We start from the raw sequence: 6,641 nt of genomic DNA, 5'->3' as shown, positions 1-6,641 counted from the left end.
CCCACTAATATTCAACTTCTGATCTCACCAAACAAGCTCAATATTGGGAATTCTCAATGTGGAAGTCCGAGTGGGTATCTGGTGATCACAGCTCACCACTGACTGAGAGGAGCTTCCATGTTGCTCAGGCCCAAACAGCATCCCAGGGCAGAATCCATAGCCACCCTTCCGCTACGTACACCCTTCATCAATGGAAATTGGCATCTGACATTTGCCATGGCCCTCATCCGACCTGCATGCAGACTGCTTCAGAAACTCAGAATTACATTGGAAAGACCGCGGACAATCAGCACAAAGGACACACTGTACACATACAAAGCAACCCAGCTCAAGGCCTGGACTAGGCTGTATCTCAAAGCTACTCACTTACTTAGCACTGACCTGGATGCTCACAGAATCCATGCCATGTTGCGTCAAGTCAAGTAGCATGAGGTCAGTCTAGGCAGCATCAGAGGAGCAGGAAAGCTGACATTTCGGGCCTGGACCCATCCAGCTCCACACCTTGTTATCTCAGACTCCAGCATCGGCAGTTCCTACTATCTCTGAGGCCAGTCTAACCAGCCTACAGTTTCCTGTCTGCCACATCACTCCTTTCTTAAGTAGGCTGTGACATTAACAATTTTCCAGTCCTCTGGGACCCTTCCTGACTCCAATGATTACTGAAAGATCACCACTAATGCATCTACAATTTCCTTAGTTATCTCCTTCAGAACTCTGGGGTATAGTCCATCTGGTCCGAGTGATTTATCCACCTTCAGACTTTTCAGATTCCTCAACACCTTCTCCTAAATGATGGCCACTACACTCACGTCTGCCCCCTGACTCTCTTGACCAGCTGGGATTTTGCTGATGTCTTCCACTGTGAAGACTGATGCAAAGTACCTATTCAGTATCTCTGTCATAACTTCGCTCCCCATTACTTCTTCTTCATCCTCATTTTCCAGTGGTCCAATGGCCACTCTTGCCTTTCTCTTATCTTTTAGATATCTTAAAAAAAACTCTTGCAACCTGCTTTTATATTACGAGCTAGCTTACCCTCACATTTCATCCTCTCCCCACCTTTTGCATTTTGAGTTATTGTCCGCTGAGTTTTAAAGGCTTCCCACTAAATGTCACCACATTGTATGCTTTTACTTTTAGTTTTACGTTGTCCCTGATATTCCTTGTCGACCATGGTTGCCTCGTCCTCCCTTTAGTATGTTTCTTCTTCCTTGGGAGGAATCTCTGCTCTGCCTCTTGAATTATTCCCAGAAACGTCTGCCATTGCAGCTTCACCATTTTCCCTGCTAGATTCCCATTCCAATCAACTCTGGCCAGCTCCTCCCTCATGTCTTTGCAGTTCCCTTTACTCAGCTGTAATACCATTACATCTGATTCCAGTTTCTCCCTCTGAAACTGCAGAGTCAATTCTAACATATTATGTTCACTGCCCACTAAGGGTTCCTTCACCTTAAGCTTTCATATCAAGTTATTACACATCACCAAACCCAGAATTGCCTATTCCCTAGAGAGCACTACCGCAAGATGCTCCAAAAAAAAATCAGCTTGTAGACATTCCACAAATTTCTTTCATTGGTATCTGCTACCAGCCTGATTTTCCCAGACTAGCTGTGTATTGATTATGTCTTTCTTACATACCTTTTCTATCTCCTGGTTTATTTTCTTCCCCACAGCCTGACTACTGCTAGGAGTTCCTGTACAAAACTCCCATCAGAGTCTTTTCTCCTTTGTGTTTTCTCAATCCTACCCATTCAGATTCTACGCCTTCCGACTCTATATCACTATTTTCTATCGATTTAATCTCATCTTTTTTCCTAACAAGGCAACCCCATTCCCTCTGCCCATCTGCCTGTCCTTTTGATATTCTTGAATATTTAGTTCCCAGCCCTGTGTGAAATCCACAATGCCATACCTGCCAATTTCAATTTGCATTACAAGCTCATTCACCCTGTTTCATACACTGTGCGTATTTAAGTACAACATCCTCAGTCCTGCATTGGCTGTCCCCTTCTCATCATTGTCCCCTTAACTGCAGTGACTGAAGTTAGATTCCTGACCCTTTCCATACTCTCTGCCTTATTACTTGTTCTGGAAATTTTAATAACCTCTGCTGAGCCCATCCCCCTTTAACTTTTTCCATAATTTTCAACGCAACTGAATCCACCATGTCCCCACCCGACTATTTAGTTTAAAACCCCATCCACAGCCTTAGTTATGTGACTTACCAGAACTCTGATTCAGGTGGAGCCTCTCTCCCATTAGAACATCTCCCTCCCTCCCCAATACTGGTCCTAGTGTCCCATGAATTCAAACCCGTTTCTCTGCACCAATCTTTGAGTCATACATTTACCTCTCTAACCTTGCCAATCCTGTTTCAATTTGCTTGTGGCTCAGGTGGTAATCTGGAGATTATTCCCTTTTTGGTTCTGCTTTTTAAGTTTATCCCCTAACTGCTCATGTTTGCTCAGCAGAACTTCTTTCCTCTTTCCGCCTACATCATTTGGCCCACGACATTAAGACCTTTCCCCTCCCACTCTGCAGCCCAGATTCCTCTATCCTGAGCCTGAGAACCAGGCAGGCAACACAGTCATCACAACTCTTGATCCTGGCCACAGAGAACAGTGTCTACTTCCCTGACAATGTTCATTTTGTGGAACATTGAATGGTCATTGGTCATCATGCCAACATTTGGTTTGTATTGAGGGATCGAACTGAAGCCTTTGTTGATTAATGTTCATCTTTAGTGGCTGTTTGTAAAAGCTTATTTTCAGAATTCTCCAATGATTGCCTATTTCTGATGTTCCCCTGTTGGATAATGGCGAGGTGCAACTGACCAGTGAGTATTGGAGACAAAGGAACGGTAACTTAGAGAGGCTGTTTAGATGGGATGTAGCTAAGGACAGATAAAGTGTTAGATTTCCTGGTTAATGGCATCTAGGGTGAGAGAATAGAATGTCAGCCATTCAGGCTGAGTGTCTTGGTCAGTGTGGCTTTGTAGCTGATGTGTCATGGCATTGATGGTGAGGGTCAATGCCAGATTGCCAACACTTGTCTGGGTACACCAGACTTTGTCAACAGGTATCACTGAGTAGCAAGTTGTTCCAAGAATGGTGAATGATAAGACAAGGGTCGAACTGGACATGAGTGGCACCTCTCAGGATGGGGTAAGTAGTTACTTGGTAAGATACAACCAGAAATCTCACTGGGTCTTGCAGCAAGAATCCTTCAAAAAAATTAGATACGACTCAAATTTCACCAAAAAAAAGCACAAGATCAGCCCAGTCTAATTGGCTGGCTATCTAATACTGTTTACTTACTGGCTCTCAATGAAGTCTAATCAAAATTGTTCTCTCCAATTCATGTCAAGCGCTGACCTTAATTATAATTGTATTTTCATAAGCAGGGAGGTGTTATTGCGAATTGCTCCGTCATTATTGAATCTTTGGTAGCCTTTATTATTTATTTTGCCGTATAACCTTAACTACTAATTATTTGTGTACCCAATGCTTATCTACTGTAGATGATGCCTGCAAGATTTATAAGCAAGTGTTAACGTGCGATATTTGTTTGAACTTTTCTTTGTAATTGGTCAGTAAAGTTTAATTCATTTGTTTGTACAGAAATGAACGTAATCAGAATTGTTTCTCGTGACGCAATTCTCTAGGCCAAATTTAGGCATCATTCAATTCTATACAAAAGCTAGATGAGCCCTTGATAAGGAGTTGTGTTTGAAGCATAAAGGATCCTTCTGGTTCCTGTAATGACTTAGATTGGAGGGTTGCACTATTTCCTTCATTAGTTATAAAAAATTCATATTTAACTCGGTCACCTAATAGGGTGGCACGGTGGTTCGGTTGTTAGCACTGCTGCCTCACAGCGCCAGTGACCCGGGTACAATTCCACCCTCAGGTGACAGTTTGTGTGGAGTTTGCACATTCTCCCCATATCTGTGTGCATTTCCTCCAGGTGCTCCGGTTTCCTCCCACAGTCCAGAGATGTGCAGATTAGGTGGATTGGCCATGCTAAATTGCCCATAGTGTTCAGGTATGTGTCAATTCAGTGGGTTATACGGGGATGGGTCTGGGTGGGATGCTCTGAGGGTTGGTGTGGACTTGTTGGGCCAAAGGGCCTGTTTCCACACAGTAGGGATTCTATGAAGTGAACTAATTTGGTGATGTGTGCAATTAAGTCTTTCAGGTTCAGTATTAAGAATAAATAGCCAGTTTTCTTTGTTTGTCAACACCAAATAGCTGGCTTATTCCAAAACAAAACAAATATATACAAGCATACAAAGCTTAGTGACCATTTGAATTATGTTAACATATGTATTTTTGATTGCTTCAGTCAGTTCTTTTTGGGAATTCTTCATAAGTGGTAAAGATGACTTTCAATGAGTTTTCAGCTCACACATTTTGTGAAGAAGAGTTGCAAAAAAGGGGAGACAAAGCAGTGATCTTTTGCATCTTAGGGAGGTCCCTCTCAGAGAGGTCAAAATGTTCAAAAAGTTTAAAAAGTATCTTATTGTACCCAAAATCTGGGCCAGGCGACCTCTCTCTCTGAAGTCCCTTCAGACTGAATGACTCTATCCAGGCTCTCGGGTTCTCAAAATCTTTTACAGAGTAATATTAAGATTGTATCTCTTCATAGGATTCCCTGGCTGAATATTTTTGTCCCATTGGTGTTAATCTCCTTTATTCTTACAAAAATAAGCCTTCCTTTCAATCCTAACTTGTTTTTAGGAAGTAGGATAAGAATTATAGCATCATAGAATTGTTACAGTGCAGAAGGAGGCCATTCAGCCCATTGGCACTAGGTGATAGAACCAATGCAGGAATAATCTCCTGTCTTTTCCCCATATCCCTGAATACCATTTCCATCCAAATAGTTATCCAGTTGGCAGCCTCAATTGAACTTACCTCCACCTCATTTCCAGGCTGTGTGTCCCAAACCCGAACTACTATCTGTATGGATTTTTAAAAAAATTATCCTTGCTTAATTTGCACAAGACTTTAAAGTGATAAGGGAGCATAACCTCAAGATTGGAGCTTACTTTTTCAGGGGTGATAACAGGAAGTCCTGCTTGACACAACGGAGTAGTAGAAATCCAGCAAATTCACATTGAAGGATGTTCAAAGTTAAGGGTCAATTAAAAAAAATTATAACTGCTCATATATTTCCTCTAGGTAAAGATAGGAAAGGATATTTAGATCAAAGGCAGGTAACTGGAGTTAAGATGCCCCGAGCGACAGGGACCGAAGCCATGGATCTCAATGTTCCTGACTCCAGCCCCCAGCCCCACCATCGGCTCTGCTCCTGACCTGAACACAATGGTCCCTCCAGTGACCCAAGAAAAGGGTCCCCTTCCCTAACCAAGCTTAATGAACACATGAGAGTCCCCCACCAACCACCCCTCCCCAGTTATTGAGTCTGGATGCCAACCGTCCTTGCCCCCTTACCCATTCCCGCCTTCCCAGTCTTAGATAAAAACCATGTTCTACTTGAAACAAAGAAGTAAGCTTTAGGTAAAACAAAGAATTGTGACTGCTAAAGCTCTGAATGCGAAACAGAAATTGCTGTTGGAACTCACAGGCCAGGCAGTGACGGTGAAGAGAAAGCAGAGTTAATATTTCGAGTCCAGTGACCGTTCTTCAGGAAAATCTTGTGTTTGCATAGCAGCATTCATAACCTCAGGGTATCCCAAAATGTGTTGTGGCTAATTAAGCAATTTTTTTAATGATGGTGCAGGTTTCAGGGGATGAATGGCCTCCTCATGCTCCTATGATTGACCAGCCTTTCCCATTTAATCAGTTTGAGCAAAACCTAAGCATCAGCAGTCAGATCACATAAGTTTATCAGAAGATTAAGGGTGGCATAGTGACTCAGTGTTTAGCACCACTGCCTCACGTCACCAAAGACTCGCGTTCGATTCCAGCCTTGGGTGACTGTCTGTGTGGAGTTTGCACGTTTTCCCCGTGTCTGTGTGGACTTTTACCATGTCTTCTGGTTTCCTCCTGCAGTCCAAAAATGTGCATGTTTAAGTGGATTGGCTATGCTAAATTGCTCCATTGTGTCCAAGGATTAACCATGACAAATGGTTCATGCAGAAGGTAAGGAGGCATGTGATAAGGGGAAATGTGGCAGATTAGATTCAGAATTGGCTGACCCTTAGAAAACAAAGGGTGGTAGTGGACGGAAAATATTCAACATGGTGTTCAGTTATGAGTGGTGTACCACAAGGATTTGTTTTGGGTCCTCTTCTATTTGTGATTTTTGTAAATAATTTGGATGAAGGAGTGGAAGGGTGGATTAGCAAGTTCACGGACGATACGAAGGTGGATCAAGTTGTGGACAGTACGGAGGGCTGTTCTAGGTTACAAAGGGACATTGATAGGATGCAGAGGTGGGCTGAGAAGTGGCAGAGAGAGTTTAAACCTGAAAAGTGTGAGGTGATTCATTTTGGAAGGACAAACTTGAAAGCAGAATATAGGGTTAACGGAAAGATTCTTAGCAGTGTGGAGGAGCAGAGGGATCTTGGGGTTCATGTTCACAGTTCCCTGAAAGCTGCCACCCGGGTGGATAGAGTTGTTAAGAAGACGTATGGTGTGTTAGCTTTCATTAATAGAGGGATCGAGTTCAAGAGC

The sequence above is a fragment of the Rhincodon typus genome, chromosome 10 (genome assembly GCF_021869965.1).
Source record: "Rhincodon typus isolate 14 chromosome 10, sRhiTyp1.1, whole genome shotgun sequence".
Classification (NCBI taxonomy): Eukaryota; Metazoa; Chordata; class Chondrichthyes; order Orectolobiformes; family Rhincodontidae; genus Rhincodon; species Rhincodon typus.
This window is presented reverse-complemented; position numbering follows the sequence as displayed.